Genomic DNA, 17,963 nt, shown 5'->3' on the forward strand with positions numbered 1-17,963 from the left:
ACAGGTTCGGATCAGATAACCTGGATTCCAGTCCCAGCTGCCATTAGAATAGAATAACTTTGGGCAAGTTGTCCCTCTAAGCCTCAATCATTCATCTGTAAAATGGGCAACCTGATCATGATTATGTCCCTGGGGCTTGAGGATGAGCCTCACAGTCTCCCGACCCACTGCCTAGTTCAGTGTGGCTTGCCATACTCCTGCCTGTCACCTACCACCATAACTCTGCAGTTCCCATGGACATTCCACTGGACAAAACAGAGCATGTTCTGCTGATGGAGGCCCCTACTGGGGACCCGGTTGACCTCACAGATGCCTTCTGTGACACATTCGAAGGTGGACCCCACTGACATTAACCCAGTCATATAGGGATATTCCTGTTGTCCCTTCTGCCTTTAGCACTAAATTTTACTAGAGATTAGGTGGCTCTCTGTCAGCCATGGGGTTTCTTCCTTATTGATAAGCAAATTTTTAACATCTCTGGAATTGGAAAGGACAGGAGAAAGAGGTCCAGGAGAAAGGATCAAAGAGCCATATGTTACCTGTACTGAGCAGCAGTGCCCAGGTGAAGGCTCTGGACACCCCCATGCTCAGCAGGAGGAGGCACCAACCTCCACAGTGTGCTCAGCTCTGCTGGCCTGGGGCTATAGAGACACACTCCTGAACCCTGGCTCCTCCCTCCCAGGTGCAGCCAAGGCTGGCCCAGCTGCAGGCTCTGAGGGTGCTGCAGCATCATCTGGGTGATCTGGGGGTGGGGTGAGCTTAAGGCGAATAACCCTTATGTTCTCGGCCAGGTTCTGGGTCCTCATCACCTGAATCACTGGTGATACTGTGCCCTGGTTCCTCTCCCATTTCCTTTTGATGGTTCTAGAGGAAAAGTCAGGAGTTGGCCACAGGGCAACATGACAGCCCTACTGCCTTGACTTCACTCACAGCAATTTCACCTGTTACATTGCAGAAATCTCACAGCACCTGATAGGTGAGGCAGCCTTCCTGAGGCAGTGTTCTTAAATAGGTGAGGACCCAAGACCCACAGAGAACAGGAGACTTACCAAAGTTACAATGCACTGGGGCAGAATCAGGGCAAGATCCCCAGCTACCCCAAAAGCCCCCTCTATGTCACTGGACACCAAAGCCATGGGATCAGCCTTTGGAGAGTTGCAGGGGCAGGTCCACTGTCCATGGTGTGAAGCTTGAGTATAGGAACTGGGTCAAGCTTGTCATAGCCAACTAAATCAGGGGGCAGGAGATAAAAGCACTCTGTGTACATTGCGCCAAAAGTGTCATTCTCTGCGAGGCCAGCCCCTGAAACTGCCTGTTCCTATCTGAGACCAGTTTAACCTACAGCTGCTGAGATAACTGGTTGCAACTCTACGGCTACTTCTTCCTACCGTTATTGTCCACCAGTCAGAGCTTGCCAGGTCGACAATCTTCATGACACCATCAAACTTTCTAGGAGGACCATAGGCAACATTCCTCTTTTCCTAAAACCTCCAACCTTCTGCTTGATGTTCTGAAGTAACCGAAGAACACCCAATCTGTGTATATGCCCCCATTACAATTATTTCTTCCCAAATAAATTGTTAAATTTAAATTGACTTCTGCAATTATATAAGATGCTCAGATGTGATTTGTGTTCATCTTATTTTATCAGAACACAACGAATATTACAATTTTAATAGTTTTTTACTTTCTTAAAATGTGTACACATTTTTTGGTACCCTCTGTGTATGTGTGTGTGTGTGTGTGTGTGTGTGTATATATATATATATATATATATATATTTTTTTTTTTTTAAACAGAGTCATGCTCCATCACCCATACTGGAGTGCATTGGTGCAACCACAGTTCACTGCAACCTTCAAAGCCTGGTCTCAAGCAAGACTCCTGGCTCCACCTCCCAAGTAAGCAGCTAGAACGACAGGCAGCTGCAAGCATGTATAGAGACGTTTAAAAAGTATTTTTTATAAAGGGGCCTCACTATGTTGTCTAGGTGGTCTCAAACTCCTCACCTCAAGCAATCCTTCCCTCCCCACCCAAGGTGCTGAGATTACACTCACAGTACTGAGCCACCAACAGATATATTTTAAAAAATCATTTTGACTTTCATATCATGTCTTAAAAACAAGAACAAAAAATAAATTAATTAAGTTACCATGTCAAAGACCCCCATACTATACTAAAAGGAGTGACACCGTTTCTATCTTCAATAGCAGAGAAATGAGTCCAAGAGAACACTGCACAGGTGTGATCGGACTAACTCTTATCTTTGGGGCCTTGCCACATAATTCAGTTACCTTTCACAGTTAACTATTCTTTGTTCAATGCAGTATGTTTGGAAAATCAGTGTTTCTAAATGACTTTAACTACTTTAGCCAAAATTTGATTCATAGCTCCTATAGGAATTTTTATTTTAAAAAAAGTACTAAAATTTATCCTTATTCTATTTTGTTAGAGAAATTAATGTTAGTCCAACTGTTTTTCATAAGCCGGTGAATTTATGTTTTACTACTTCATGACTAAAATTCTCAAAGAAAAGTTATGAGTTCTTTATTTATGTGTATGTACATGTGTTTAGATGTGTTCATGCCTATGTACAGATGGACATGCATGATGGTTTATGTTCTGTGTACATAATAAATTGTCATGCAGTTGGGCAGAAATCCCTGACGATATTGTAGTCACTGGTTTAAATAAATGAGTGCTCATAGAAATTACGCAGTAATTGACCCAAATGTATTTTATAGTACATATGACTTAAGCAAATCTTTGATAAATTAATTGGTTTTAAAATTGCTAACATAATAAAATTAGTAATGTCTCCAAGATGGTCAGCAAACATTTTTGCCTGGGCTTATTGGTCAGTCAGGTTTATATTTGCCTCTGACATATGTTTGGAGGTTATAGTGCTATAAACCCAGCCTAGAACAAACTGATCATTTTTACTAGAAGCTTTTAATAAGTAAAATTAACTTATAAGTGTTGACATTGAAAATAACTGTGTATTCTGAGTTAACAATAGAATAGCCATGTATTTAAGGTGTTACTTAGGTAAACATGTGATATCAAAAGGCTATAAAATTGGTTAAATATTTTCAAAAACATGGCATACTATCTCTGTCTAATAACTCAATTTTTACAAGTCTTCTATGTTTGATTGTTTTAAAAAGGTAATTATAAATAAAATAAACATTTATAAGTGTGCTTTTCATGTAATGTCAAATCTTTAAGTTATATTTAACTAAAAAATAAATATTAAATGTCAGGGTCACATCAAATAAGATAAAAAATTAAAACAAATTTCTGAAGAAATGTAAGTTCCTTCTTGGCTTCCTAAATTTTGTAAAATGCTAAAATAAATTTAGGTCTATTAAATAGGAATTTAGAAAAAATAATTTTGCATGAGAAATAATCTCTTGTGGTAAATTTGTGTCCAAAGATAAAATAATTCATTGTCTCAAAATTTTAATAGAGTGCTAATAGTGGGATTTGAGGAAATGATAAAAATTCTAGACAAATTGAAGAAGATTCATAATGATGGGCTTTATGTAGGAAGTTTTATACAAGATTGAGTGCGCTGGGACAAAAAAGAAATTGTTGATTTGTTACTCTAATTACACTTTGGTGCTGGTCTTCTATATTTATTCATTTTATTATTATTATTATTTGAGACAGAATCTCACTATGTTGCCCTCAGTAGAGTTCTGTGGCATCAGCTCACAGCAACCTCAAACTCTTGGGCTTAAGCAATTCTCTTGCCTCAGCTTCCCAAGTAGCTGGGTCTACAGGAACCCACCACAATGCTCAGCTATTTTTTTGTTGTAGTTGTCATTGTTGTTTAGCCTTCAAACCCATCGGCCCTGGTATATGTGGATGGCACCCTAACTACTGAGCGACCAGCGTCAAGCCAGTCTCCTATATTTAAAACAACGAGGATTTCATGAAATATTGATCTACTCTTGATAACATTTCAAGAGGTTATAATTTTTATTTCTAAAATAGTTTTTTTAAAAGCCATCTTCTTCCTGAGACATATTTAATTTTTCAAGTTTTAAGTTAAAAATCCTCTCCTCTTCATTTAAAATGATAATGTCATTTCCTGAGGTAGAGTTTTGCTTTTGAAAATTTTCAAACTCATACCTCAAAAGTTCAGCGTGTGCTCTATCTCACGGCACGTGATTTGCAGTCAGACATTTGTGCCTTTTGCTTTTTCTCCCCTGGAGAATTCCTGAGATGATGATGGTCTCCTTTGCCTATGTCATCAGGTCCTGTAACATTTATCCTGTTCTAACTCTGCTGTTACAGTCTGACACTGAAATGCCCGGACATGCAATGTTTTCCTTCAGCATGCCTTGGCTTGTACTCCTCGGTTTCCTTGCCATGTATGAACTGTTCCAGAATTTAAGGATCGTCCCTGCTATAACTGAGATCCGTGCATTCAGGACACTAGGCCCTTGTTTGCATGTGTGTTCCTCTATAACGTGCTGTCCACTCATAACCTTAAACACCTTCTTCCTGGGTCTAATTAAATTCAAGCAGCCTTTTCATCAGGTTGGATGGCCAGCTTATCTAAATGAGCTTCCCTTGGGAGAAATAGTCATACTACAAAAGCTTGTTTTGTTGTTGTTGTTTTTAACTTTTAAGTATCTGAACTAAAAAAAAAAAAAAAAACTAAAGAATTTAGATTTCATCAAGATAATTTTCTGTGTAGCTTTTATTAGGGTTTTTATTACTTTGGAAAAGTGAGCTTTCAAAGGGTGGTTTTCGTATCCATGTAATATTCAGTACTGATATTCAAGTGTTTTGATTATTATTCTGGTGAATAATTAATTTATTTTGTAGTGACCTGTGATTATATTCTGATAAAGTACTTTGACTTTTGTTATTCATATGTCTGCAAAACTTTCCCCAAATCAAACTCTAATTTCAGTTCCTTTAACCAGAAATTAACTTTGGATTGGGACTCTGAAAAGCATCTCAAGATATAGCTCTCGTTTTGTAGAAACATGAAATTATTAGGCTTATTGGATAAATTGTATAAGAAATATGGTCAAATGATCAGTCTTGAAGGAGCTTAGGAAATTTCACCCCATAATATGACTCCTTGGCATAAAATGTACTTTGAATTAAAACCCTCTGAGATTTCTCTCTATCTGTGTAACCAGATGAACTCATCCCCTACCTATTGCAGAAAAGATGATCAAGACTGTAATCTAACCTACCCCAAATTATTATAAACATATGCCTGTCTCTGAGGTTTATGTCAACCGGTTTCCCCCATCCATTCATCCTCCCTAGATGCCAGTTATTGTCCTTAAATAGAATTACCTATGTTCCTCATCTTCCCCACCTCTTTAAAAGGAGGACATAAAAATATGTGGATCCCACTGAGATCCTGGGTAATCACTCTCTGTTTTGCCCCCTGTGCATGGTCATAAACCCCTTCTTATTATTAATCAGCGTTATCTGTGAGTTGTTCTTCCAGCAAACATTCAGGAGAAAAGGGATGTTTCTCCTCCCTCCTACACTTTGAAATAGCTGGCTCGATCTTCCAAGCTACTTTGCTCTCCTGAATGCCACAGCGATGAGAACTAGACACCTTTCCAACTAACTAGACAGCTTAATGGACCAGTCAGACTCCCAGTTTTCCTGTCTTGTGGGCTTTGGTTGAGTAACTGGTAAAGACCATTGTTCTTTTCAAACTTAAGATTAATGAGAGGAAAAGTTTTGGATAAGCGACTAGTTTTTGTAAAACTTGCTGTATTTGGGGGGTTTTGTACTTTGTGGTATAAATATGCATATCGTCTAATTCCCCCTAATCTCAGAAATAGCCATCACTGTTTGTCATTGTCTTTCTGCATCACTTTGTAATCAGACACATTATAGGGAAGAATGCCTGCTCAGAGCCCCATAAAATCATGTTCAGGCCAACTCTCAGGTCCGCCAGTTACATGGTTTAGACCAGACCCACAGGTCCCCGAGCTTGTCTTCTGACCAAGTGGGAACTGGAATTACCCTCAGCCTCCAAAATTTATGCTATTTGCAATATTTATGCTCTGCTCCAAAATGATGCCCCATAAAAGTATTAACAAATAAATCAATGGGATACTTAGTGACACCCAGAGCACGAGTGAGCTTCTGTTCACATTGCTGATTTTGCCAGCTAGCATCTTAGCATTTGATTCATTCCCGGTTTTGTAAAGTTGGTGTACTGGCCCATTGGGAGAGGGAAATGTTTAACCATGCATGGTCCTGTGTCCCCTCCCCCACCCCTACTTGTTTCTCCAGGAGCCTGCACTGGGCTCTCTCCCAGGCCCATAGCCCAGCACCTGGGGAACTGTCCACTGTGACACTGGAGAGAGGGCAGGTGTGCTCTGTGATCAGCAGCACCGGGACTGGTCTCCATCCTTTGCCTCTTTCAGTTGTGGCCCTATAACCAAAAGAAGGGTTTCTTTAGCTCCCCCCTTGGCTAGCCAGGTGGATTGATGCCCTCCTCCCTGATGCTACCTGCAGAGCCCCAAAGGGACACTTCAGAATTCCCAGTGCCCGCTGACTCTGATCTGTGCCCTGCTCACAATGCCAGTGTTCTCTAAGCCAGCAGTCACTGGGGAAGGGGCATCGAGGTGAAGGCCTTCATCCCCTGGAGAAAATAGCCATGAGCTAAAGCTGTACCTGAGCAGGACCCACTGGAAGCCACCCTTGTGTCTTAAACCTATAGGGGACTGAGCCCCCATTCTGGGGAGAGTGCAGTATTGGCCACTTCAGAGGTCTTGTGGTCTGATTCACTTGTGTGTCTCTTCCCCTACACCTACATCTATTTCTGTTCCACTAGCTCAGACTTTCCTGGGTATATTACATGTCTGAAGGTAATGAAAGCAAAGTTTGGGAAGGTGGTGAAAGTCCTACTTTTGAGGCAGATATTTCCCAGAAGTCCAGCCCATAGAGCACTGAGTGACTTAGTCAGAGTCTTAACCCCACAACAGGTCCAGTGAGAACAGTGTCTATTTCATCACCTGTGGGCTGTGTCTATTTCATCACCTGTGGGCTCTGTCTATTTCATCACCTATGTGCAGTGTCTATTTCATCTTTCACTGTGGGCTGTGCATGGTTTTGTCAGGAATTCATAGAAATGAGACTCAAATGTTAAACTCCGTGACCACAGCCCCGTGAGAATAGTGCAGAAGAATATTGGTGCATTGACAATACCTTCTGTGACCTGATCTCATCATTCATACATTAATTTAAGAACTGTTATTTGTACCCAAAGGGAAGCTCCCTTAGGGGTAGGCCAAATAATAAAAATGAGCAAATGCTACTGTATGCTTAAAATCAACCACAGATGTTCATGGGGTGTTTGTGGGGGCAAAAGAGAGAGGGAGACACATCTACCCAAGAGTCAAGAAAATGTCAGAGCAGAGTAAGTCCTGGAGCAGAGACAGGAAATACGAATATAGAACCTAAGAGGGCAGGTCTACGCGAAGGGGAAGAAGACTGAGTTCCAGGCAGTGGGGATGACATAAGTGAGGATATGGCTCTTTCAGGTGTGTCCAGAAAGCTCAGTGTCTCATGCTTGGCACAGAGAGCCAGCTGCAGAGGGGAGAAATGATGAGGAGGAAGGACAGGCCCAAGAGACAGGTCATGAAGGGTTTTGCAAGACCACATTGAGAAGGGTAGAGTTTGCCTAGAAGATAAGAAACAACCAAAAGTTTCATCACGGAGTAAAATGGATTCAGATTGTAGTTTAGATGAGTGTCATGGAGGGGAGGAAGGTGAAGCAGAAGAGGCCAAATTGACACCATCCCAGAAAATACAGTTTCAGTAAAGAAAACTCCCATCTCAGTAGGATGTGAGTCAGAGATGTGCCTGCAAGGGCTGCAGGCTCAATCAGGATAGTCCAGATGCCAGGAGTGTTTCTGGACCACATGGATGAACCTACTGGAAGGATCCACCAAGAGATTGCCACAACCACCAGGTTCCACAAACAGAACAGAGGGCCAAGTCCCTCCAAATCTTCTCCAGGCAGGGAGGGGGGACAGTGCCATTCCTGGGGCCATTGCCTCGTTCATCCCCCTAACTTCTTAGTCCTGGAACAACAGCAAACCTACATAACCAAAGTCTGATATTCCCACAACTCATGTGGGTACTTCTACTGCTCTTAAATTAAAGGGACCCATAACCAATTCCAAAGAACAATTCATTATTGATTAGTATGAAGTGAAAGACATTTAACACCCTCTTCCTGAAACATTCCTTACTGTCAGCGTTTTGCCAGATTGGTGAGCAGAAAGCCAGGGCTGACTTCTCACTGGGGTTCCCTGGAGTTCTAGTGCCAGCCATAGAGACAGCAATTAGCCAGGTCTGCCTCTAGAAATCAAGGTCCTGTGGAGCTTTAGAACAAATGGGTTGGACATATAGACAGACAGATGGGAGGGCATTAATTAGAAGAATTGTCTCACATAATTACAGAAGCTTAGAAGTCCTGTCAAGTTTGGTGGCTCATGCCTATAATCTTAGCACTCAGGGAGGCTGAGGTGGGAGAATTGCTTAAGGGCAAGAACTCAAGACCAGCCTGAGCAAGTGTGGAACCTCATTTCTACTAAAAATAGGAAAATTAGTCAGATGTAGCTGCTCCAGCTACTTGGGGGGCTGAGGCAGGAAGATCACTTGAGCTTAGGGGTTTGAAGTTGCTGTGAGCTGGGCTGACACTGTGACACTGTGGCACAGGCAATAAATTGAGACTTCATTTGAGAAAACAAATGTGAAGCCCAACAAACAACTGTCTGAATGTGGGAGACCCCTGGCAGTATGGCGTCATGCAAGTTTCCAGGGGCTGCTGGTGCAAGTCTGAAGTTCAAAGGCCAGAGAACATGGAGTACTGGTATCTGAGGGCAGGAGAAATCTATCCCACTGCCTGGAGAGTGTGTCATTTCACCTGTACTCTTTTTGTTCTCTCTAGTCCTTAGGTAACTGGACAGTATCCACCTACATTGAGTAAGGATCTTCCACACGCATTCCATTGACTCAACACACATCAATGTTCTCTGGAAACATCCTCACAGATATACAACCTAGCAATCATGCTTTTGCAGTAACATACAAACCCTTTAATCCAGTGAATAGTCCTAAAATAACCATCAGAGTAGCTAAAGTTCTCAGGACCTCAGAATCCACCCTACTCCCAAAATCCACTGAATGGGCTCTCCACCACGCCCAGGCATAGGCTCAGTCTCTGGCCTGAATGATGTGGATGAAGACAACAAAGCCTCAGGGAAGTCTTGGGTGCCAACGTGCACATACTGTCCATGGCGTGTACTCTGTTCCTCCACTGCTGTCAGGTGGGGGCTGTTTTGCTTTCTGTCACTCACTCTTAGGGAGCCCTGCTTATTCTTTGTGTTGTAGGCTTTACACAAGTGGGAAGTAGGAAAAGGAATGCGTCCTACTGAAAGCATTCCGATCATGAACCTGCTGCCAGATTGAGGAGCAGGGAGTCAGCACAGCCTCCTCATTCCAGCCCTCCTACTGATATCGCCTGCACAGATGAGAAGCATTGACAATTACACATCAGGATTTAGAGAAAAGTACAGCCAACATTGGTCATGTTTCTTTCTGGCCACCTGCCCTAGAACTGTTCACTAAGAGGAAAGGCACCAGGTAGTAGGGCCATTTCCTTTCCCATCATTCCTATAGGTAGAATCACTAACATTAGAATCATAGTACCTTTTGCTTAAAAAATTTACTTATGTTTTCCAGGTCATCAATTCCAGTGCAATGGCTAATGCCAGCTCACATGAAGACCCTCACAACACCTAACTCAGCACAAAAAATGTAGCTTTCCTCATCTCCAAGTATCATAATTTCATCTTTCACACTGTGAGCAATCAATGATCCCCAGGCCACCACCCATTCCAGACTCATTACAGTCCCCAGTTCCAAACTCCTAGGAGGGGCGGTGTGAAGTTCCCTCTTCTCTCTGGACTCAGCTGCCACATGATGACACTTTCCCCTGCTGCATCTTGGTGATTCGCTCTATTGACACAGCATAGATGAAGTCATCAACCCTGGAATTATCACACTAGAATCTTTCCCAAGGTCAGGCTTGAGAAATAGCAAATGGGCAGTGCTCTTGCTCCAAGAGTGACCCAACTCCTCAACATGGATAAATGCATGTCATTGTAAGACCAGGTATGAGTTCCAGGACCCTACTTGTTGATGCCTCTGACACGGGACTGATCATGAAAATGCCACTTTGTCCAGGGTCAAATGTATTTTTTTTATTAAATCATATCTTTGTAATTTAATGCATTTATGGGGTACAATGTGCTGATTTGGTATATAATGTGGAATCCTTACATCAAACTGATAAACATAACTATCACCTCACTTATTTGTTGTGGTAAGACATTTATACTCTACTCTTAATAGTTTTGAAACGTAACATTGCATTGTGCCCATTAGGTGAGGTCCCACCAAATGGCCTTCCTCTTCCCACCCTCCCTCTTCAACCCCCCTCTCGTCCTCTGTCCTCCTTATTTCTGGACTATAGTTGTGTTTTATCATTCATATGAATGTGTAAGTGATTACATATTGGTTTCACAATAGCATGAAGTACATTGGATACTTTTTCTTCCATTCTTGAGATACTTTACTGAGAAGAATATGTTCCAACTCCATCCAGGTAAACATAATAATATAAAGTCTCCATCTTTTTATGGCTGCATAGTATTTCATGGCATACATATACCACAATTTGTTGAACCATTTGTGGGTTGATTGGCACTTGGACTGCTTCCATGACTTGGAAATTATGAATTGGGCTGCAATAAACATTCTGGTGCAAATGTCTTTGTTGTAAAATGATTTTTGATCATCTGGGTATATACCTAGTAGAGGAATTGCAGGTTTGGACGGTAGGTCTACTTTTAGCTCCTTAAGTATTCTCCAAATAGGCTGTATTAGCTTGGATTCCGACCAGCAGTGCAGAAGTGTTCCCTTCTCTCCACATCCATGCCAACATCTGTAGTTTTGGGATTTTGTGATGTGGGCTACTCTTACTGGAGTTAGATGATATATCAAAGTGGTTTTGAATTTCATTTCTCTGATGATTAAAGATGATGAGCATTTTTTTCATGTGTTTGTAGGCCATGCACCTGTCTTCTTCAGAGAATTTTCTGTTCAAGTCTCTTGCCCACAAATAAATGGGGTTATTTGTTCTTTTCTTATTCATTAGTTTGAGTTCTTTGTGGATTCTAGTTATCAGACCTTTGTCGGAAACATTACCTGCTAATATATTCTCCCATTGTGAAGGCTGTCTGTTTGCTTTACTTATTGTGCTCTTGGCTGTGCAGAGTTTTCTTTCTTTCTTTCTTTCTTTTTTTACAAAAAGACACAACAATTTTATTTTTATTTAAAGCAACAATTTATAATTGTGTAAACTTATGGAGTTCACAGTGATGTTATAATCTATGAATACAATGTGGAATAATGAAATCAAACTAGTCAATTTATCCATCACCTCAAATACTTAACATTTTTATGGTAAGAACATTTGAAATTTACTGTTAGCAATTTTGAAATGTATATTACAATTAACTATAATCACCACATTGTGCAACAGAACTCAAAAAAGAATAAAGCATTCTTCATGAGATTTTGCATCTTTGTCAATGAGATAAAATACCATTGCTATTCAAAATAGCATCCAAACGTGGGTGTATTTACCCACATCCTCTAGGTCATAATAGAGCAAGCAGTTGAACAGAGTAATAATTGATGGTATTTCAGGTTTAACAAACTATTAATAAAGAAAGTTTGTGGAAGAAAGGCATAGGAACATGGTCTTATAAGAATTAGAACCAAGGGGCTCCATAGTCATCTGGCATCCATTCAATATTATATCTGTGGTTAGAAATATACATGATAGGAACTTCAGGGATTTTCCAGATTCTTCATTTAAGGTCTCAGTCAACTGTGGCCACGATGTAACACTTGTGCTTAGTTACCCTCTGTGCTAAGCAGTCATCTGCACAGGTTCCTTTGTGTGTGCATGGTAATTATTCAAATCTCGGATCCTTGGCAATCCTGAGGGCCACTCGATACTTCTGCCCCAATTTCTCAATTTCAGTCATCACACAATCAGTTATACAAGGATGCACTTGGCATACAGACAGTCCATCATTGACTGCACTAAGTCCAGTTTGGCTTTCATGGAAAAGTCGATAAAGTTGGTATCAACCAAGATGTGGTAATGTGAGCCCAGTTGTGTATTATATTGGAAGAATAAGCAGGAAGGGTGCTGGGGGACTTTTTCCTTTAATGTTCTGGGATCTTTCTTTTCTTTATTTTTAGGTTTCAATCTGTCCTTTTCCTTAAGCCTCTGATCCCCGAGACTAAGCATTCATTTCATGGTTGCATACTTCCTTGTTTTCTTTTGCTTCCCCATGCTCATGCTACACTCTTGTTTCTTCCACTGTGTAGAATGTTTTTAGCTTGATCAGATGCCAGTAATGTATTTTTGGTGTTGCTTCAGTTGCCAGGGGGTTCCTCCTCATAAAATATTCTCCCAGGCCAATTTCTTCAAGTGTTTCCCCTTCACTCTCTCCTAGTATTTTTATAGTTTTATGTCTTAAGTTTAAATCTTTTAACCAGTGAGAATCAATTTTTTTTAATGGTGAGAGGTCCAGTTTCAGTTTTCTAAAGGTCACTAGGCAATTCCTCCAGCACCATTTGTTAAGTAGGGAATCTTTGCCCCAATGAATGATTTTCATAGGCTTATCAAAGATAAAATGATGCTAAGTGGCTGGGTTCATCTCTTGGTTCTCTGTTCTGTTCCATAAATCTACCTCTCTATTTTTGTGCCTGTACAATGCTGTTTTGATCACTATAAATTTATAGTATAGCCTGAAATCTGGTAAAGTGATACCTCCTGATTTGCTGTTATTTCTGAGTAATGTCTTGGCTATTCTAGTTTTTTTCTGATTCCATGTAAAAGTACTATTTTTTCCAGATATTTAAGGTATGACAATGGTGCTTTAATAGGGATTGCCTTAAGTTTGTATATTGCTTTGGGTAGTATGTGCATTTTAACAATGTTGATTCTTCCCATCCAGGAGTGTGGTTTTTTTTTTTCCAATTTGTTAACTTCTTTAGTTATTTCTTTTCTTAGAGTTTCATAATTCTCTTCACAGAGATCTTTCACATCCTTTGTTAGGTAAATTCCCAGATATTTCATCTTCTTTGGCACCACTATCAAAGGAATAGAGTCCTTGACTATATTTTCAGCTTGACTGTTGTTATATATAAAAGCTACTGAATTGTGAGTATTGATATTGTATCTTGAGATGCTGCTGTATCCCTTGATCACTTCTAAGAGTTTTGAAGTCGGGTCCCTGGGGTTTTCCAGGTATCCAGGTATAAGATCATATCACTGGGAAGAGTTAGAGTTTGATTTCTTCTCACCCCATCTGGATACCCTTGATTGCCTTCCCTTGCCTGACTGTGATGGCTAAGACTTCCATTATTATGTTTATAGCAGTGGAGACAATGGGCATCCTTGTCTAGTTCCATATCTGAGTGGAAATGTTTTCAATTTTACTCCATTCAATATATTATTGGTTGTGGATCTGCTGTAGATAGCCTCTATCAGTTTAAGAAATGACCCATCTAAGCTTATTTTCCTGAGTGTTGTGATCATCAAAGGATGCTGGATATCATCAAAAGCTTTTTCTGTATCATTGAGAGAAGCACCTTGATCCCCAAACCAGGTAATGACCCCCTCCCCACCAAAGAAAGAAAACTACAAGCCAATATCATTAATGGATATCAAGACAAAAATATTCAGTAAGATCCTAGTGAACAGAATTCAACAACACTTCAAAAAAATTATACACCATGATCAACTTGGTTTTATCCCAGGGTTACAAGCTTGGTCAACATACATAAATTTATAAATATGTCACATAAATCAAATAAAAGGTATGTTTTTGTTTATAAAATGCTCAGTTTCTACCCAGGAAGTGTTTCAGCACAAAGTATGTAAATAAATCAGCCTAGTTCCTGCATCATGGGGAAAGTGCTATTCCCTCTAACCCTCATCCTTCATACTGGGGTATTGCTTTGCTCTTCAGTGCTCTCATCTCTAACAGTGAAGATGGGGCAGGCCCAAGGCTCTGAAGACTCCAGGACTTGGGAGCAGGTTCCCGTCCTCCTGTGACACTGGCTGTGTGCAGAGGCGGCTACTCTGCCTGCCTAAGGCAGCTGTGTAGAGGAGAATAGGAGAACCTACTCTCCCAGAAAGGAGGTCTCAGAGCTGTAATTGTAATTGGCATGGAAAGAACCCCCTGAGAGTTTGAGCCTTATGACTGAGCTTAACAATTCTCCATCCAGCTATCCAGCTTCAACTTGACCCAGTGCACACATCTCTGGCCTAGCGATGCCCAGAGGGACCATGAGAAAGTATTTTTCTCTCTTTGCCCTTCAGTTCACCCCAGTCAGGGAACCTCCACCTCTGCTCACATAGCCTCTTGCTTGAGGTGTCCTCCTCTGCCCTCCCCAGACTTCCCCAGCTGGAAGCCAGGCCTGAGCTCTCCCTCACTGGGACATCTGGGTGGTCACTGCCATCAGGGAGGAGCCTAGGCCTCCAAGTGCCTTTAACTGCACCACTCTGACTGCTGGGCCTGTCCTGGGGACAGGGCTGCTTCTGCTGCTGTGGGAATTTCATGAGCTAGATTCAGTTCCCTTCTGACTGGGAAGTCTCCAGGAAGGAGAACATGTGATGTATGCATCAGTGTGTCCAGAGAGTGATGCACAAAACAAGAATACAATTGCTCTCCATGAGTGAGAAGTCTTTTATTACATGTATTTCTATCCATATGTCAAGAAACCTTCTAAGAGACAGATATATACTGCACCAACACGACAGCAAGAATAATACAGAAAATAGTTTCTCTCTTTGGTCCCCCTACCCCTCAGGTCTGAACACTGTGATAGTTCCCACGTATGTTTTAGAAGGGCCTTGGGTCCCACTCAGGACCCCTCACCCAAAGCTCTTCCAGGAGAACTTTGGCTCAAGCTTATTTCAGGTTGTAGTCCCACCATGCTACGTGGCTGGCCTTGGACTGAGGATGGTCAGCCTTAAACATGCAAAGAAAGAGGGTGAGTGGTAGCTTTCTCTGAAATACTTGATTGTGGCAAAATTGGCAGATGTTTCAAAGATTGAACTGAAGCCCTCACAAATCTTAGCAAGGCTCTTAGAACAAGGAGGTCCGTCTAGTATTTCCACATACTCATCATCACAGGATCTAAGATGAGACTGGAACCTGGGGAGACAAGACAGTAGGCATGAGATTTTGTGACCATCCTTTCTCTCCTATAAAATGAAACCCCAAACCAATGCATGGACGCCAAATCCCAACAGCTTTGCTTCATGGAGAAAAGGGAACGCTTCTGCACTGCAGGTGGGAGTGCAAGCTAATACTTCCCTTTTGGAAAGAAGTATGGAGAATACTCAGGGATCTAAAAGTAGACCTGCTGTTTGATCCTGCAATTTCTCTACTGGGTGTATATCCAAAAGAACAAAAATCGCTTTATAACAAAGATATTTGCACCAGATTGTTCATTGCAGCTCAATTCATAATAACCAAGTCATAGAAGAAGCCCAAGTGCCCATAGACCCATGAATGGATTAATAAATTGTGGTATGTGTGTGTCATGGAATATGATGCAGTCTTAAAAAAGATTGAGACTTTACCTCTTTTATATTTACATGGATGGAGATGGAACATATTATACATACTTAGTAAAGTATCTCAAGAATGAAAGAAAAATATCCAATGTACTCAGTACTATTATGAAACCAATTTACAATCACTCACACTTTCATATGAAGACTAGATCACAACTATGGCCCAGGATGAAGGAGGGAGGAGGGGGGATAGGAGAGGAGGGGGGAAGTCAGATAGAGGGAGGGTGACTGGTGGGATCACGCCTATGGTGCATAATGCAAGGGTGCATGTCAGATCTATTAAGTATAGAATATAAATGTCTTAACACAATAATTAAGTAAATGAGATGAGGTATGTATTAACCAGTACAATGTAAGCATTCCTAATTGTATATGAAATCAGCACATTGTACCCCATAAATACATTAATGTATACATGATCTATATGTTTACAATTTAATAAAAAAAAAAGTCTGGTCAGATGGGAACAAGGCACAAGAAGTCCATACATTCTTCTAAGGGACTCCACCACCTTAGGACCCTTACAGTCCCCTTGGTCACATGAGGTTTCCCAGTCTCATGTTCCGACATCATCATGGGAGCTCAGCATGTAACTCTAAGATCCCTACAAAGGGGATCTCTTCATCAGCTGTCTTTCAAGTGCCCAAGGGGCAAATGCAACAACTCATGGTGTCTGTCATCAAGCACTGCTGCTGTGTCAGAACGAGAGGCTGAGGGCAGGGTGAGGGTCCATGGCATGGTTCCTGCCTCTCTGGCCCCCAGCAGAAGAGACAGGAGTGGGAGCAACATAGCACCCCCAGCCCAGCCTGGACCCCCTTGATGCAGGCAGAGAGGGAAGGGACCTCCACCCCCACCCTGTGCGGGACACACTGCACATGGGGTGCTCTCGGTCCTGGGACATCTCCCCACATCCACTTTCTCCTTCTCTATGTCCAGAACTGCTATGCATTCCTCACCCTCACTTAGCCCCCAGGCACATCCCCCACTCACAGGACAGAGCCCAGAGCCTCTCTGGGCTGCAACAAAACAATGGGGGGTCATGTCCCAGGACACACTCAGCTCCCTTTATAACAGCGGTTCTCAACCTGTGGGTCACGACTCCTTTGGGGGTTGAACAACCCTTTCACAGGGGTCACCTAAGATCATCCTACATAGCAGATATTTATATTATGATTCATAATAGTAGCAAAATTAGTTATGAAGTAGCAAGGAAAATAATTTTCTGGTTGGGGGTCACGACAACATAAGGAACTGTGTAGTAAAAGGTTGCAACATTAGGAAGGTTGAGAACCACTGCTTTATAATAACTTTGCTCTTGGCTCAGACAGAGTCCTTCCTTGGTGCCAAGGTTAGTCAGATCCCACAGTAAATCTTTGGAAAAGAGAAAGGACAATACCGGCAGATGGTCAGACCTGCCCATCCCTCTGACCCTGGGACAAGGAGACACAGGAAATGCCTGACTCCTTCATCCCAGGTTCTTCTTTGACCTCCTCCTCTCCTCGCTTCCCCATCTGGGTCAACTGGGCCACACTGCCTTTTACAAATCCTGTGGCACAGTGTGGGTAGATGGTCTAAGCCCTGTGTCTCAGGCAGCTGTCTCACAGGAGGCCTTCACCACACAGAACACCTGAGTGACTTGGTGGGGGCCCCAACCCTGAACAGGCCTGCAGGGGACAGGGGCCTTAGTGTCACGGATTCCATCATATCTCTCATCCACATCACGGTCCATGTCTGGTCTGGTCCCCAGGCTCACTTCAGTGACCTCAGCCTTGACTGAGTCCCTGGCTACATGCAGGGACTCATGCCGCATTGGAAATGCCTTCTGAGGCTTTATCACTTTGGTTATTCTCTCTTTCCTTCAGGGAAATTCTTTGAAGTACAAAAAGATATTCCCATTCCAGGTGACTCAAATATAGAGGCAAAGATCCTACTACCAGTTAAACAAAACCTAGAGCTTTCTTCTGAGTTGGGGCACCCCTGAGAGAAAACCATTTTCCTCCAGAAAGAAGAAGGGTGTTTCTTACCATGGAAGAGTTTGTCCTTTGAGAGAATTCCAGACAGATCATCTAAGAAGGGCTGAAGAGGGGAGAGGAGACAGGGCAGGAACAGCTGACCTCAGGCAGAGGGGAGAAGAGACAGGGCAGGAACAGCTGGACTCAGGCAGAGGGGAGAGGAGACAGGGCAGGAGCAGCTGGACTCAGGCAGAGGGGAGAGGAGACAGGGCAGG

The 17,963-nt window shown here is 42.1% G+C and overlaps 1 long non-coding RNA gene and 1 pseudogene across 1 annotated transcript; both read right to left on the reverse strand.

Annotated features, from left to right (window-relative positions):
• Nucleotides 1-11,843: 11,843 nt before the first annotated feature.
• Nucleotides 11,844-12,400, reverse strand: LOC111726688 (annotated as a pseudogene).
• A 2,420-nt stretch (nt 12,401-14,820) lies between these two features.
• On the reverse strand, nt 14,821-17,954 carry LOC111726694. The gene is made up of 2 exons (XR_002774408.1): nt 17,761-17,954; nt 14,821-15,311 (listed from the first exon to the last, which is right to left on the reverse strand). It is a non-coding gene; the product is annotated as an uncharacterized LOC111726694 (long non-coding RNA).
• Nucleotides 17,955-17,963: the final 9 nt, after the last annotated feature.

Source organism: Otolemur garnettii, unplaced genomic scaffold, assembly GCF_000181295.1.
Source record: "Otolemur garnettii isolate 467f Iridium unplaced genomic scaffold, OtoGar3 scaffold00075, whole genome shotgun sequence".
NCBI classification, from domain to species: Eukaryota; Metazoa; Chordata; class Mammalia; order Primates; family Galagidae; genus Otolemur; species Otolemur garnettii.